Genomic DNA, 17,707 nt, shown 5'->3' with positions numbered 1-17,707 from the left:
TATGCACTCAGCCACAGCGAAACTTACAAGGCACTTTCACACACATCCCTTCATCCACTTTACTCTTCACAACACATCTGTAAGGTAGGCAGCGCTATCTGCATTTCATGCTTAAGGGAACTAAGGCTTAGAAGGGTGAGGTGACTTGTCAATGGTCCACACCAGGGAGCCTGGTGGAGCAAAGATTTGAACCCAAGCAGCTTTAATCACAAAAAGATCAGTGTTCATCCAACTATTTCACAGCAGCCTCAGAGAGCTCTTTAGCTGTTGGTGGGAAACCCAAGGGAACCTTTGCTCATTTGTTCCATTTCTCTTACGGCAGCTGAAAGAAGGGAAGACAGCTAAGACTCAAGGGTTAGCTCTCAGCTTCTGCAGATGTAGAAATAGTCTCCTCACCAGTCCTCCTTGGTACAACTTGCTAAATCTTACTTTAGGGGCAGCATTATGAGGTAAAGTGAGGAAAACCTTAAAAGGTCAGAGTGGGAAGAGACATTAGAAAGCATCTAGCCAGGCCTACATTTCTCTTGGGGCCATTACAATTGCATGGCAATCAGTGCTTTGAGGACTATGTCAAAGAGAGATTTTGGGTTAGGACCCATCTTAGTAGTATAGAATACAGAGATTGCTTCACAATGTCTGCCATAGGAAATAATGACTCATGTGTGATTTCCTTTCTTGTGTATGTTAGCCATTCTCATTCTTCTTCTGGCAAAGTCAAGTTGAGGACAATTTATGCAGGATTAGTCCGCATAGCCACAAAGGAAAAAGCAGTGTGCTAGGGTTTTTTTGTTTGTTTGTTTGTTTTTGTTTTTGTTTTTTTGTCTTAACTACTGTAAAAATTTAAATAAATTTAGACTCCTGGTTGCTAAAACCTCATATAAATTCATAAGCAAACAACAGTAATGTTTTGGCAGACTGTTTATTATGTCATATAATATAGTATGCATGAGTATATGTGTGTGTGTGTATAAGTACATATGTGGATATACTTGCCTGCACATGAACATAATCAAATGTAGGCTATACCATACCTGAAACTCTGAGGACTTATGGGAACTCAGTGAAGGAAACAGTACTTGGTAGAAAGAGTAAGAGATTGACACTATGATAAGCTGGTTATCTTGATTCTATTTAAACTGGAACCAAACCACTTGATTCTATCATAGACCAGGTCCCTGGCATGGTCTGCAGGGTCTAAAAGGCTAAGGTTATTAGACAGGACATCTCTCTATCAGCTATATTTTACCAGGAATATGAAGCTTCCTTGAACAGAATTATGAAGGTTTCGTTCTATACTCTTCACTTTCTCAGTGAGAAAAAAAAAGGTATGAATAAAGAATACATTCGATGACACTTATGTCTTCCTCAGGCAAAAGTTGGCCCGAGATGAGCCCTGACCACTGTTCTCAGGGATGCCACCAAAGCTCTTTTATTTTTCTCTCTGCCTCAGGTGGTGGCTTTTCTTCACTCTCCTTTACTTCCCCAGCATTCTTCAGTAGTATGTTGACTTCCTGATATCTGCCATGCTCCATGTAATAGCTAGGAAAAAACAAAAGGTCGGGTCACAGTCAATCAGGGGAAGCTGACATACAGAATGTCCCAACCTTTTTAATTTTATTCTTTTACTTTATTTATTGGAGACTATAATATAATTGCAAAATTTCTCCCTTTGTTTTCTTCCCTCTAAACACTCCCGTATGTCGCTTCTTGTTATCCTTTAGACATGTACATGCTATGACAGAGGAGGCTAAGGAATGTGTAGAGGCACAGAAGCTTGGGAGCAGAGGTGCATGGCTAAGAGATGGAGCCCTGACTCTGAAAAGGCCTTTGGAGGCATCTCTTTGGATGTCTAAGTGAGCATTTGTCATGAAAACATGTAGAGGAAGGAGATTCTGGGCAAAGTTGAATGTGAGGAAAGGCCCAACGTGTCAGAGTACTGTTTAAACATCCTGAAATCGTTGAGATCTTTGGGTGATCTCAAGGCATGCCTATGGCTTCTCTGATGAACTATTGGGTGTTGCTATGCCTCAAATTACTTAGTACTTAGCGAAGCTGCAATACCTCCATGCAAAGCTGAGAAATGTTACAAATAGAAAGGATTGAATCGGGGCTGGTGAGATGGCTCAGTGGGTAAGAGCACCCGACTGCTCTTCCAAAGGTCCGGAGTTCAAATCACAGCAACCACATGGTGGCTCACAACCATCCGTAACGAGATCTGACTCCCTCTTCTAGAGTGTCTGAAGACAGCTACAGTGTACTTACATATAATATAAATAAATCTTTAAAAAAAGAAAGGATTGAATCACTAGATGATGTAAATGATGTAAAAATAATAGACCAATTGAGGAAGCACCAATGAATAGCTGGAAAAGCACCTCCGTCACACATGGAGGTTGTGAAGATGTCATGGAGTCTGTGATGAGCAATTGGTAGAAACTCAGCATGAATCAGTCAGTGTGCCCCCTCAATAATAACTCATTGCCACCCATACACACACCAGGGTATGTGTGATACATTTGCCCATTGTCAGATACATGACTTGAATCAAGGAATTTTTGTACTCTGAGACTCAGTTTCTGTAATCTTTAAAGTGAGCCTAGTAATGCTTATATTGCATTATTGTTATGAGAATGAGGATCAAATGAAATAATGTTTATAAAGTGACTGTCATTGCACCTGACATATAATAAATGCCAAGGAATGCTAGCTGTTATTATTTTCATTTATTATTGAGATACAATTTATCCAACAATGACCATTCATATTATTGGTTTTCCCAAGCAAAAGGCATCATGGTGTAGCTCTTTCCATTCCTAACTATAGTAGTGACAGATATTTGCCCTTTTTGCATGATACTTATTAAGCCATGGATATTTCGTCCTGGTTAATCTGGGAGCTTTTGAAGTTGAGCTCTGCATGGGAATAGAAGAACGCAGTGTTGTCACACAGTCTGGCCTGGAGCCAAAGTGGAATGTGTGGACCGTGTCCACACAACAAAACATCGAGCTCATATTGTTCAATAAGAACACAGAGGGAGGATCTGCTCATTGTCACATAGCTGGTAATAGGCAGAAGCACAATACCATTCTAAAACTGTCTGACTCCAAAATCTACATAACCCATGACATTCCTACCCCAACAGGTACCATGTACTGGAACTCATTATCCAGGAGGTATGCTGAATACTTCATGGTGTAGCTTAATTTAATTTTTACAGCTTCTATAGTCGGTATATTTATTAATAAGAAACTAATATGACAAGGGCATAGGAATAAAATGAGTTACCAAGGGCCAGAGAGATGGCAAATGAGAACTTCTCTTCCTTTCACTGTGTGTTCTCGCTTCAGCGCCATCATTATTTTACATTTTGCTATCATTTAGTCATAGGGAGTGCTTGAGAAAGTTTTCTTCTGGAGAAGCTTTTCTCTCTGCAATAAATCAAAGGACTTAGTCAAGGAGAGTGAAGAAAGAGGCAATCAGGTCTGTGTGATATCAGGCCACATGGTACTAGCTAGCTGGATTTAATATCACCTTAGCTCTGGCACAGAAGGCAGACTCTAAGCCAGGTCTTAAAAACTGGCATGACCCTCGGCATTGGCACTGATCTCAGTACTTGTCTGATGTGCCACTGCTGTCCTCAAGCTTCCCTCCTAGGAGCCCTTGTTCTCCAGGTCCTGAGTTCCCCCCTTTCCTTGGATGCCCAGAAGTATGAGTATGGAAGCCTCTTTCTTTGAGAGATCATGGCTGAAGAAGTCCCTAACATCTGGTGCATAAAACTGATGAATATTTAAGAAAGAAAAGATCCTTAATGCAATACAATGATCAATATAAAAGTAAGCAGCATGGTCTTAAGAACAACTAACTTTCTCAAAGGAAGAGGGTTTAGACTCAGATGGTAGACAACTTCCTTTCTTTTCTAGGTTGAGAGGAAATACAAGAGGCCATGTATCTAATTGTATCTCTTTGTCCTGGAACAGCTTTAGTGACACATCCTATAAATCATACCATTGAAAATGCATTTTTTAGATGTTTTCTTTATATACATTTCAAATGCTATCCCAAAAGTTCCCTATACCCTCCCCCCGCCCTGCTTCCCTACCCGCCCACTCCCACTTCTTGGCCCTGGCATTCCCCTCTACTGGGGCATATAAAGTTTGCAATACCAAGGGGCCTCTCTTCCCAGTAAAGGCTGACTAGGCCATCTTCTGCTACATATGCAGCGAGAGACATAAGCTCTGGGGGTACTGGTTAGTTCATATTGTTGTTCCACCTATAGGGTTGCAGACCCCTTCAACTCCTTGGGTGCTTTCTCTAGCTTCTCCATTGGGGGCCCCGTGTTCCATCTGTGAGCACCCACTTCTGTATTTGCCAGGCACTGCCATAGCATCATACGAGACAGCTATACCAGGGTCCCTTCAGCAAAATCTTGCTGGCATATGCAATAGTGTCTGGGTATAGTGGCTGATTATGGGATGGATCCCCAGGTAGGGTAGTCTCTGGATTGTCCATCCTTTCATCTTAGCTCCAAACTTTTTCTCTTTAACTCCTTTCATGGGTATTTTGTTCCCTATTCGAAGGAGGAATGAAGTAACCACCTGTTGGTCTTCCCTCTTCTTGATTTTCTTGTGTTTTACAAATTGTATCTTGGGTGTTCTATATTTCTGGGCTAATATCCATTTATCAGTGAGTGCATATCTAATGACTTCTTTTGTGATTGGGTTACCTCACTAAGGATGATATCCTCCAGATCCATCCATTTGTCTAAGAATTTCATGAATTCATTGTTTTTAATAGCTGAGTAGTACTCCATTGTGCAAATGTACCACATTTTCTGTATCCTTTCTTCTGTTGAGGGACATCTGGGTTCTACAGATTCAATGAAAATGCATTCTTGCGCATTCTTCTTTTCCCCTGTGACTTTTCATGGAGACAAAGAAAGGGTGAATCCAGACAGGAAGATGACTTCCAACTTTTCATAGTTGAGATGATTCTCTAAAGTGAAACAAGTCAGAGAGAATAGAGAAAATCTAATCTAGGAAGCTACAGTAGTGTTTCAAAGTCAGAAATAAGAGCAGCCTAATATTATGCTGTCCTGAGGATAAAGAAAAGAATAGATGGATGTGAAAAAATATTCAATTGCTAGTTTTATGTATAATGATGAGCCAGCTTTCCACAATCATAAAATTTTGACCTTAGCTACATAAAAAGATGTTTTTTAGCTCACAGTTTTGGACATTCAAAGTCCTCAAATCAATCAGGAATCTTTGTTTTGGTGTTCAGAGAGATGAGATGTGAATAGAAGCGGTAGTTGCTTATGTTGTGGCAAGACCTTACATTGTGAATCAGAAATGAGAGGACCAGACGAGACTAGATACAGCCTTAAAAAATTATCAATTATCTCTAGAAAATTAATAAGGAGCCTCATTAAAAACTGCCTTCTGATTGAATTCCACCTAGGTTCACATACTAAAGGGTTCACCACTTCCAAGCTTTGAAAACTAAGCCTGCAGTCATAATGGATACTCAATGCAGAGAGTGACTCAAATTATGTGCAAGCTTTAGAAAATAGGGCTTTATGAATCACCAGAAGTAGAAAGTAAGAGGTAATAAAATGGCTAGAGAAGGTTCCAGGCCTCCAGGCTCTGCAGCCTGAATAGCTGCTGGTGCTGTTTAGGTGGAGTAAGGAATGGACGTGGTGGATGTGGTGGAGCTGAAGTCAGCTTGGGCATGCTGAGTCTGGGCTTCCAAGATGAGAAAATTGGCAAAATGAAAGGCAATTAGTTATACAACACTCCAATGTGAAAAAGGCTAAGACCTGAAAAATAGAGATTTGGGACCCAGTTGCAAAAGATATTGAAATCACAGAAGACAATATCTCCCAGAATAAAAGTTAAGTTCCTCTTTGCAGTTTGTTTCTCTGGGGAGCTACTCCTCCAGCAGACTCTGTATTGCTTTTGACATTTTATTTAGATAGTCTTTATTGCATTCAGAATTGCTTATGCTATTCTCTTTGGGCTCAGTTTTATTTGTGCAAAACATTTTAAGATATTTAAGAATAGTCTCCATACATACCAAATGGCTGGAAATCATTGATGAGAAAAAAGTGTATCTGTGCCTGTTGTCCTTAGAATGGAAGGGTTTTGTTTGATTTTTTTTCTTCTTCTTCTTTCACTAGCAATTACTGGCTCTGGTACATCTGTTCCTCATTCTGTGACCTTTTTCCCAATGTATCAATTAGTGCAAGCTTATTCTCCTAGATCCAGCTTCTAAGGCCTGGATCAGGTGAGATGATATGTGGATTCTATCCATCTGTATCCCTCAAGCCATGCCATTTAACTTTATTCCTGACGTCTTTACAGAATCATTAAGCAAGTCAAACAACTTTCACATCCCGGGGCTTAAGAGATTTATAGGTTTAGTATTTTTAAGTTTCAATATTGAATGCCATTCCACATGTGGCTGCTCTGAAATTAAACTTAACCACATTCTCATATATCACGTTATGAAGTCATTTTCAATATTCAACTCTAAAGCTTTGTTGTCTCTCTCAAGCAGGGGAGTGCACAACGCCCCCCCCCCCACACACACACCTAGTAATATTGAGGCTGGTGGTAAAATATACACATTACAGGATATGAAAGGATGCATTGCTTATATAATGAAGCTTTTGAGGAAAACCAGAGGGGGCTCCCAACAGCTTCAGAGAACAGGAAAGAAAACCAGGTCACCTTTTTGTTTATTTTTGTGATTGTATTTTAATTACAGTAGTCCTCTCTTCTCCTTTCTCTTCCCCAAACCCTCCAGAGTCCAGAGTATTCCTCCATCTATCTATCTATCTATCTATCTATCTATCTATCTATCTATCTATCTATCTATCTATCTATTTATTTTATCTATTTACATTACAAATGTTGTCCCCCTTCCTATCTCCCCTCCGCAAATCCCTCATCCCACTTTTCCCCCTCCCCCTTTTCTCTAAGAGGGTGCTCCCCCACCCACCCACCTACTACCACCTTATCTCTCTAGCATCCCCCTTCACTGGGGCAACAAACTTCCACAGGACCAAGCTCCTCCCATCCCATTGATGCCAGATAAGTCAGTCCTCTGCTACATATGTAGTGGGAGCCATGGACCGACCCATGTAAACTCTTTGGTGGTTTCATCCCTGGGACCTCTAAGGGGTCTGGTTAGTTGATGTTGTTGTTCTTCCTATGGGGTTGCAGTACCCTTCAGCTCCTTCAGTCCTTCCCTAACTCTTCCATTGAGGTCCCCAGTCTCAGTCCAATAGTTGGCTGTGAGTATATGCATCTGTCTTAGTCACATGCTGGCAGAAGAGCCTCTTAGAGGACAGCCATTCTAGCCTCCTGTCTGGATACATTTCTTGGTATCAGCAATAGTGTCAGGGATTCCTGTCTGTGGATGGGGTGGATCCCGAGGTAGGGCAGTCTCTGGTTGGCCTGTCTTTCATTCTCTGCTCCATTTTTTGTCCCTACATTTTCTTTAGACAGGAACAATTCTGAGTTAAACATTTTGAGATGGGTGTGTGGCCCATTCCTTCAACCGAGGGCCTATCTACTAGAGGTGGTCTCTTCAGGATCTATCTCCCCTGTATTGGGTATTTTGGCTAAGGTCATCTCCATTGGGTCATGGAAGCCTCTATCATCCCTGGCATCTGGGACTTTGCAGTGCTTCTGCCCCACCTCCAGTTCCCCACACCCAACTGCTACATATTTCTCTTCATTCTCCTGGCCCTCTGGACTTCTCTCCTGTCTCTTCCTGTACCTGAATCTGTCCCACCTTTTCCCTCCCCCTCTCCTCTCCCACCTTTCCTCCCTCTACCACCTGTGATTATTTTCTTCCATCTTCTAAGTGAGATTGAACTATTCATACTTTTGCCTTACTTCTTGTTACGCTTCATATGGTCTGTGAGATGTATTGGGGGTATTCTGAGCTTTGGGGATAATATCCATCCACTTATTGGTGAATATATACTATGTATGTCCTTTTGGGTCTGGATTGCCTCACTCATGATTATATTTTCTAGTTCCATTTACTTGCCTGCAAAACTCAGGATGTCCTCACTCTTAATAGCTGAGTAGTATTCCACTGTGAATATATATCACATTATCTGTATCCATTCTTCCATTGAGGAACATCTGATTGTTTTCAGCTTCCAGCTATTATAAGACTGCTACAAACACAGTGGAGCACATGTCCTTGTTACATGTTGCAGTATCTTTTGGGTATATGTTCAGTAGTGGTATAACTGGGTCTTCAGGTAGAACTATTTCCAATTTTTTGAGGAACCACCAGATTCATTTCCTAATTTGTCCTACCAACTTGCAATCCTACCAGCAATGGAGGAGGAGTGTTCCTCTTTTCCCACATCCTTGCTAGCATCTGCTGGTGCCTGAATTTTTGATCTTAACCATTCTGATTGACATAAGGTGAAATCTCCAGACTGTTTTGATTTGCACTTCCCTGATGACTAAGTATGTTGAACATTTCTTTATGTGCTTCTCTGCCATTCAAGATTCCTCATTTGTGAAGTCTCTGTTTAGCTCTCTACCCCATTTTTATTAGATATTTTCTATATATACATTTCAAATATTATCCCCTTTTCTAGTTTCCCCTCCAAAAATCCCCTATCCTGTACCCCACCCCACCCCACCCCCAAATCCTTAACCCAACCACTCCTGCCTCCTGGCCCAGGCATTCCCCTACACGGGGGCATAGAACCTTCACAGGACTAAGGGCCTCTCCTCCCATTGATGACTGACTAGGCCATCCTCTGCTACATATGCAGCTAGAGCCATGAGTCCAACCATGTATTTTCTTTGGTTGGTGGTTTAGTCCCAGGGAGCTCTGGGGTTACTGGTTAGTTCATATTGTTGTTCCTTCTAGGGGGCTGCAAACCCTTTCAGCTTCTTGGGTACTTCCTCTAGCTCCTTCATTGTGGATCCTGTGCTCCATCTAATGGATGACTGTGAACACCCACTTCTGTATTTGCCAGGCACTGGCAGAGCCTCTCAGGAGACAGCTATGTCAGGCTCCTGTCAGCAAGCTATGGTTGGCATTTGCAATAGTATCTAGGTTTGGTGGTTATTTGTGGGATGGATCCCCAAGCGGGCAGTTTCTAAATGATCATTCCTTCAGTCTCTGCTCTGAACTTTGTCTCTGCAAATATTTCCATGGATATTTTGTTTCCCCTTCTAAGAAGGATCAAAGTGTCCACACTTTGGTCTTCTTGAGTTTCATGTGTTTTGCAAATTGTATCTTGTGTATTCTGAGCTTCTGGGCTAATATCCACTTATCAGCAAGTGCATATCATATGTGTTCTTTTGTGACTGGGTTACCTCACTTAGGATGATATGGTCCAGATCCATCCATTTGTCTAAGAATTTCATGAATTCATTGTTTTTAATTGCTGAGAAGTACTCCATTGTGTAAATGTACCACATTTTCTGTATCCATTCCTCTATTGAGGGACATCTGGATTCTTTCCAGCTTCTTGCTATTATAAATAAAGCTCCTATGAACATAGTGGAGCATGTGTCCTTATTACATGTTGGAGCATTTTCTGGGTATATGCCCAGGAGTGGTATTGCTGGATCTTCCAGTAGAACTATGTCCAATTTTCTGAGGAACCACCAAACTGATTCCCAGTGTGATCGTACCAGCTTGCAATCCCACCAGCTATGGAAGAGTGCTCCTCTTTTTCCACATCTTCAACAGCATCTGCTGTCACTTGAGTTTTTGATCTTAGCCATTCTGACTGGTGTGAGGTGGAATCTGAGGGTTGTTTTGATTTGCATTTCCCTGATGAACTTTTTTTTTTTTTTTTGGTGCTTCTCAGCCATTCAGTATTCCTTGGTTGAGAATTCTTTGTTTAGCTCTGTACCCCATTTTTATAGGGTTATTTGGTTTTTTGAAGTCTAACTTCTTGAGTTCTTTATACATATTGAATATTAGCCCCCTACTAGATTTAGGATTGGTAAAGACCTTTTTCCAATCTGTTGGTTGCCATTTTGTCTTATTGACAGTGTCCTTTGCCTTACAGAAGCTTTTCAGTTTCATGAGGTCCAGTTTATCAATTGTTGATCTTAGAGTCTGAGCCATTGGAGTACTGTTTAGGAAATTTCTCCCTGTGCCAATGAGTTCCAGGCTTTTCCCCACTTTCTCTTCTATGTGGTGTAGTGTATCTGGTTTTATGTTGAGATCCTTAATCATCTTGGACTTGAGCTTTGTGCAAAGTGATAAATATAGATCAATTTGCATTCTTATACATGCTGACTGTCACTTTGATCCAGCACTATCTGTTGAATATACTGTCTTTTTCTCACTGTTTGGTTTTGGCTTCTTTCTCAAAGATCAAGTGAACATAGGTGTGTGGTTTTATTTCTACATCTTCAATTCTATCCCATTGATTGACCTTTCTGTCTCTGTACCAGTACCATGTGTCTTTTTTTTTTTTAATCACTATTGCTCTGTAGTACAGCTTAAGGTCAGGGATGATGATTCCCTGAGAATTTCTTTTATTGTTAAGAATTGTTTTGCTATCTTGGGTTTTTTTGTTTTTCCATATGAAATTGAGAATTGCTCTTTCCATGTTTGTGAAGAACTGTGTTGCAATCTTGATGGGAATTGGGTTGAATCTGTAGATTGCTTTTGGTAGGATGGCCATTTTTACTGTGTTAATCCTACCAATCCATGAGCATGAGAGACCTTTGCATCTTTTAAGGTCTTTTTAGATTTCCTTTTTCAGGGATTTGAAGTTCTTGTCATATAGATCTTTCACTTGCTTGATAAGAGTTACACCAAGATATTTTATACTGTTTGGGCTATTGTGAAGAGTGTTGTTTCCCTAATTTCTTTCTCAGCCTGTTTATCACTTGTATTAAAGAAGGCTACAGATTCGTTTGAGTTAACTTTATATCCAGCCACTTTGCTGAAGAAGTTGTTTATCAGCTGTAGAAGTTCTCTGATAGATTTTTTTCTCTCTTATGTATACTACCATGTTATCCAAAAATAGTGGTACCTTGAATTCTCTCTCTCTCTCTTTCTTTTTTTTTTTTTTTTGTTTGTTTTTTTGAGACAGGGTTTCTCTGTATAGCCCTGGCTGTCCTGGAACTCACTTTGTAGACCAGGCTGGCCTCGAACTCAGAAATCTGCCTGCCTCTGCCTCCCGAGTGCTGGGATTAAAAGCATGGGCCACCACGCCCAGCTTGACTTCTCTTCTAATTTGTATCCTCTTAATCTCCTTTTCTTGCTTTATTGCTCTAGCTAGAACTTTGAGTCCCATATTGAATAGCTACAGAGAGAGCTTGTTCCTTATCTTAGTGAGATTGCTTCAAGTATCTCTCCATTTAATTTGATATTGGGTGATGGTTTGCTGTATATTGCTTTTACTATGTTTAGGTAAGGGCCTTGAATTCCTGATTTCTCTAATACTTTTAACATAAGGGGTGTTAAAAGTACACTCCTCCTTGTTCTCCCTCAAATTCATGGTCTCTCTTCTTCATCAAATCTTACTGAAAGGATGTATGTCTCCTGCCCCCTGCTTTAATCAATTGCCTGTAGTTCCTTATGTAAGATTGAACCCTCGTGAGCTTTTCACCATCCAGTGTGGCATGCACATTGGTGTCCTCCTTGTTCAGCCAGTTTGGCTTTTATACAGTTGTGGTGATGCAGAGGTTACAGTGGGGCTGTATTTGGTCCTAAAGCTTGTATGGGACTTGCCTAGTTTGAATTCTGCTCTGGCAGCCAAGGTGGAAATACTTATGCTTTGTTATCAGTTTGCCTAGATTTGGGACTGAAGAGAAGTAGGACATAGGGCTTGAAAGCTTTCTGCAATTTTTATCAAAGGTATATTCAGGATCTTTATTGTAATCTACTCCTGACATTTGATGGCTGAAACATTGTTTTGTTAAATGGAATTTGAACTTGATTAAGTAACAGTTATGGCAGTTTATGAGGATTTTGAATCTGGAAGTCTATGGTGAATCTGGAAGTAAAAGTTCCAGTACATACTATTAGAAGAGGTGAACTATGAAAGGGGAAACGAGTGAGTGCATTCTCACTGATAGTCATGTCTGGACAGCTGGACAGAGTGAGGGATGCCTATACATAAATGGAGTATTGTGTAGCTAATGTTCATATTACATTATGGAAAGAAATTCAGTGTTCTCTTCCGAAGAGGCGGTCTTAAGCAGGGACCTGTTTTTTCTGCCACTGGTACAACAGAGGAGCAGATCACTGGCAATGGTCCAAGAGTATTTAGTCCTGGGCAAATGAGGCTGATTGTAGGCAAGGGTATCTAGTGCTTAAAGACCCACATGTGCCCATTTCTGGGTTGTATTCTCTTATCATGGACGTCCCAGCTCAGTCCTACAAACTTACAGCTTTCCAACAAGCAACATTGCTTATCATGGTGGTACACCATTTGTGAAGTATATAAACAAATATATAAATTTGATGTTAATTCCATTAAATTCAAGGAATAGTTATCCAAGGACCTGGGAATGAAACAACTTTCACCAGTACCAAGGTACCAGCAAGAGACTAGAGGAAACCTTCTACAACAGATGGAGCATGCCATATGGCTCTATTGTATAGCAAACATCCTTTACTTTCCATTGCCCAAAGTTTAACAGGCAGCTAGATGTACAAAGTCTCAGACTCAGATCCCATGGCATCCAACCCATGCTAGAATAACCCAATATGTGACAAGTAATTTTACTCTAATAGCATTGAGCTAAGGAGGTGTCCGATGGAAAGAGGTAACTTACATCTATCCAATCAGGTTCATAGACTTCAGGAGGCCTGAGAAATTCCAGAGCATTGACATGTAAGACTATATTACAATTCTAGAGTCTTTTGTTGCACAGAAGCCCAGCTAAGGGGCATATTTGTGAGTCACTAGACAAATGTGTTTATGAAAACATGAAATGAGATATACGTTGCCTTCAGAAATTAGAATTTTCAGAAACTTGACCAATGTGACTATAAGGCTTCTTTTTTTAAGTCATGGTTTTGGGTTTTTTTTTTAAAAAGATTTATTTATGTACTTTATGTATATGAGCATATTGTAGCTGTCTTCAGACACTCCAGAAGAGGACATCAGATCTCTTTTAGGATGGTTCTGAGGCATGATTAAGGATGTGATCAGTGTGATGTCATCACCATGCTCCTGAAGAAAGACGAATGTGGTTGAGATGGGTGTACAAAGACTGAATGAGGGCATAGCGCTTGAGGTACCCTCCCAATAGTTAATCCAGTAAAAGGGTACTGTGTCCATTGAAGGTGAAGGCAAACTGGCTCTGGCTGCAAAAACAGGCACAGAAACCTAACCCCCTTTTCAGATCAACAACTGTAAAGTATTTACCAGTTGATAATCACATAGAATTAGTAATTCCAACAATAATTGGCATGGTAGCCTTAACAGGTGTACCGTCAGCATTAGGATTACAACAATCCACTGTGAGAAGCCATTTGCTATGTGTAGGTTTAAGAACAGTGAAAATTGAGCCATTAGGTGGTGAAGCTGTGGGGATAATAATTCTTCTCTAAGTAGGTCTGGTATATGGATTTCAAACCTCACAGGCCTTCTTTCCATTTAAACCAGGCCATATTAACCATTTTACTTAACAGGAGGATGGGGAAGTCCATGTAGTCCCATTCTGGCAAGGCAACTGCTTAGCATCCAAGACTTAATTGTACTTTATTACTCATTAGGTCAGCATGTCCATGCCTGCTATGGGATAGTCACGGTAATGGCTGCTGGGGGTGATGGGAAATCTAGTCAAGGCAGTACTTTTGTTCACCGAAATGAGACATACCTAGTTTTCTTCCTTACACCTTTTGAAATGTTCTCAGTAGATGCCCTGAGATTGCAGGGCACCCTGTTTAAATACAAGGGAATTCTCAGATATAGCTATACTTTGAGTCCCACTATTAGAAGCCCAGAATTTTGCCAATTTTAGCAACTGCTAGAAGTTAATTTACAAGGCAGGTTGAAGAGATATAAAAGCCAATTAGTAGTCTTCATTTTGTTTATGTGTGAAATCATTTTAGTAAAGTGAATAGTCCCAACTGAGTCAATTAAGGACCTGTTTCTTTTGTGGCTGTTGTCTGTTCTTCTGTATTAAAGTGTTTGGGCAATTATTAGCTATAGCAGGGTGGGGAGTCCTAGCAAACCTCCTTAAGTTTCTTTCTCTAGTCAGAGATCCATCAGCTGGAGAGGATCTCCTCTGACTACAATAGCTACGTAAAAGGGCTAAAGGATGCCTGGCTTAAGTCAGTTCTGAATTTGTCCATTGATCACACTGCATGGGTGGTATGGATGCATTGGGAGTAAGTCTTCTACAAGTAGATTTTATATATGGGTTTCTAACGCTGAGAATCAGACTTGCACCTTTGATGCAGTCATCTGAACCCATCTGCTTTTAGGAGTATGGGCTTTCCTCTACATCTGTGACTTATAAACCCCCACAGTACACAGGCTATGTCATTTCCTGTGAGTGTTGTACAGATGGAGTTAATGCCTATTAGGGACAACTGACCACAGTTGCAGCTAAGAGTCATTCTTCCGAGTCTCAGTGTCAGTCACAGCTCAGGACTGATACAGTATGAGCAGAATTAGTGTTTTCTTCCTAAATGGTCATCAAGTCTTCCAACCTAGTCATGTTCATCTATGATAGTTGTTCGGATGCAGCAAATGCAGCCAGTCGGCACACCCCAAGTGACAAAGGCATGTTATCCTCCCAGAACCAGTTATCAAACAGAACCAAACCCTGAGAGCCACCTAGTAGTGCCTCACCCCCCAGCTTGCTGTGTCAACTGCTGTAGCCATCCCCAAAGGTAGAACTTGCTTTCTTTTTACCACAAACTTATTTCCAATGCTGAAGTCGATAGCACCTCTTTCCCATGAAACAGACATAAAAATGTTTATTACTCACACAGCAGGCTTTCAGGAAGGTGCCTGTACTAAGATGGTCCAAGAATAGTTTGAGCAGGCAAATCAAACCAACTTGGTTTTAATAGCTTGGAGGTAAAAAGGGCAAGGTGAAACAACTGAGCTTTCTTACCAACATGTCTAGCTATGGAGCAAAAACTTCTAGCAAAACTTAAAAAAAAAAAGTAGTGAAACTCTAGTACAAAGTAAAAGAGTACAAGGCTCCTTTAGTTTATGCTTTTGAGAAGTGGTGTCACATTACTTCATGGTTTTTCAGAGCAGAAAAATAATTTAGAGAATAATACCAAATCAGAGATTCCAACTAACTGTACTTTTGCTCTCCACCAAGGAGACTCCAAGATTCTGATCACAAATGCAGCCTCACTGTGCCTCATATGGTCAATGCAGGCGAAGCTCAGCCCTGAATAGTGAACCCTTAATACTCACAGGGCGGGTGGACTTCCTTAGATCTTTGGGCTTCTCACTCTGCTCTGGCTTTAATTTACTGGTACAATCCCACTCTTCCTTTTAACAACATGCTTTGTCTATAATGTCACCCACACTTAGAAGGCACTGTAACAACCAGAGTCCCTCTGCCAGCATTTATGCTGGAACCCTTGGCATGCTTTGCCTTATACTATTTGTCTTATCCTTCAGTGTTTGTATGGTTTACACTATTTTATTTTGGCAGCCAGACTACAAGCTAACTGACTGTGAGGCTCATGATTGATCTGTCTTCCCACTCATTATTCAGACAACTATTGCTGATAATACAGTAGACGTCTCTTGTGTTTAATGAGCAGGCGGGTGAATAAATATTATCTCAGGCCCTATTATTTTTGAAAATATGCAATGTTGTCATAGTTATAACCAAGTAAACAGTAAATCACTAGAGGGAACTTCTGATTTCAATAGTATAGAAGACAAAAAGCCCATGCATTTGACATTACAAACTGTTCCTGTCTTTCCCTTGGGATTTCTGTGAGTTGCAAAATAATTTTCCTTTGGAGCTAGGGTAGAGATCGTTTCTTCATTAATTCCTATCATCCTTGTGACCCAAACGAGAGTAGCTTTCAGATCCATTATCCAGTTCACATATGATTTCATCAGTGCCCTGTAGACTGCCATTATATACCAACCATGTCTTTACCACTGTCCGGGGAAGTGGGAACCAGACCATCTACAGTACAGAGGAAGAAGCTGTGGCTGCCAGGCTCGGAGAGTGCTCACAGAGCTACTAATCTGGGAAGCAGGACCAAGCACAGCAGCTATCGCTTCTCAAGTCCAGGTTATAACCATATGTCATAACACTTCCTTAGAATGTGGTTTGTGGCTTTTATGTGATTCAATGACAACTGGACTGAGGGAAAACTCATTTCATACAGCTGAAGAATAGCAAACATTCATGATTCTAAGTTAAAGGCTTTTATTCCATGCACTTACATACATAATGACTGTAGATTATCATTTAATATCCCAATTGCCTGACTCCATCTATCACTCTGAGTTAAGATGTAACCTTACTTGCTTTACTGAAATTAGACTAGGATCTATGCACCTTTGCTAGCAAGACAAGGTAGTGGGAATAAGTTCTGCTTTGCAGTCCCAGCAATCCCACTCTCGGGCCAACAAGTCTTTTAATTAAGAAGCTAGGCCACTCTGAACAAATGGTTGCTTCACCAACACAGGCCTGGAATTTCTTGCCAGCGTTTACAAAAAAAGTGCAGATCAACTTCCCACAAAAGGAAAGTCTTTGCCCTCTACAATAAAGGTCATTTTCTTAATTGGGCATTTTTACATATACCTTGGCATTATTATCTTTTCATTCTCATAACCTTCACCCATTGAGATGTAGACTGTCACTGCCTTTTACCAGAAAAAGAAACAGTAACTTAGCGGGGTTACAACTGGCTAATAACTGTGACAAAGTTACAAACGCTGCAGAACAGAAACAATTGAACTGAGCTGACGCACATTTTGAAATGCAGGGTTTTTTTGCTTGTTTGTTGGTTTTTTTTTTTTTCCTGTTAATGTTTTCTACTTCCCGTGAACATACAATGAAATTATAGCAAATAACATGCAAAATGCAAAGATATTGGTGGAAAAGCCAACCACACAATTTATGTTAGAGAGACATTAAGGTCATAGCTAAAGCCAATTAACTCTTTTCTCCCAATTGCCCATTGTGTACTGAAACTTATGTTCTGAGATTATCTGCAGACCTACAGCTACTTATACATGAGAAGGCCCGGTAAAATTCAGTGATCTTTCCACTTGAAAACACTGCTGGTCCCAGGGCTGCCAGTGACAAGATAAGGCCATAGTCTGCAGTCAGTCTGAGAGTATATTTTGCTTAACTACTTTCTGTTGTACCACTGCCCTGCTTGTAAGATTCATCAAGCACGGTTTCATGACTGGGATTTGTTGTACAATCCCTTACGGGGCTGCACATTCTCATTTGTAAATCAACCTCCTGGCCAGATGTAGAGGAAGACCTGAGTCTCATATTAGACCTGTCTTTCAACCCTTAAGAAGTCATCAATTGGGACTACGCTAACCGCGTGACTTCCGCAGCATTACCTGCCTTACAGCTGAAACACTGCAAAACTCAAGCCAAATTCACTGTGATGACCAGGAGTGGCGCTCTGTATTCCTGAAGAGTGAACTGTCCTCTTGCTACCATTCAGCCTGTATATGGCCCACAGAGAACACAGTGGCAGAACAGGAGTTCAAACACTTCAGACAAGAAAAGAT

The 17,707-nt window shown here is 40.7% G+C and overlaps 1 protein-coding gene and 1 long non-coding RNA gene across 5 annotated transcripts in view; one reads left to right on the top strand and one right to left on the bottom strand.

The window, feature by feature from the left end:
- The window catches only part of Astn2 (astrotactin 2), a 1,023,735-nt gene that overhangs the window by 768,629 nt on the left and 237,399 nt on the right, over positions 1-17,707 (top strand). The gene's annotated exons all lie outside the window — the stretch shown is intronic.
- On the bottom strand, positions 1,109-8,049 carry Gm31533. The gene is made up of 3 exons (XR_881358.3): positions 4,724-8,049; positions 3,286-3,428; positions 1,109-1,539 (listed from the first exon to the last, which is right to left on the bottom strand). It is a non-coding gene; the product is annotated as a predicted gene, 31533 (long non-coding RNA).

Source organism: Mus musculus, chromosome 4 (genome assembly GCF_000001635.26).
Source record: "Mus musculus strain C57BL/6J chromosome 4, GRCm38.p6 C57BL/6J".
NCBI lineage: Eukaryota > Metazoa > Chordata > Mammalia > Rodentia > Muridae > Mus > Mus musculus.
This window is presented reverse-complemented; position numbering and strand designations above follow the sequence as displayed.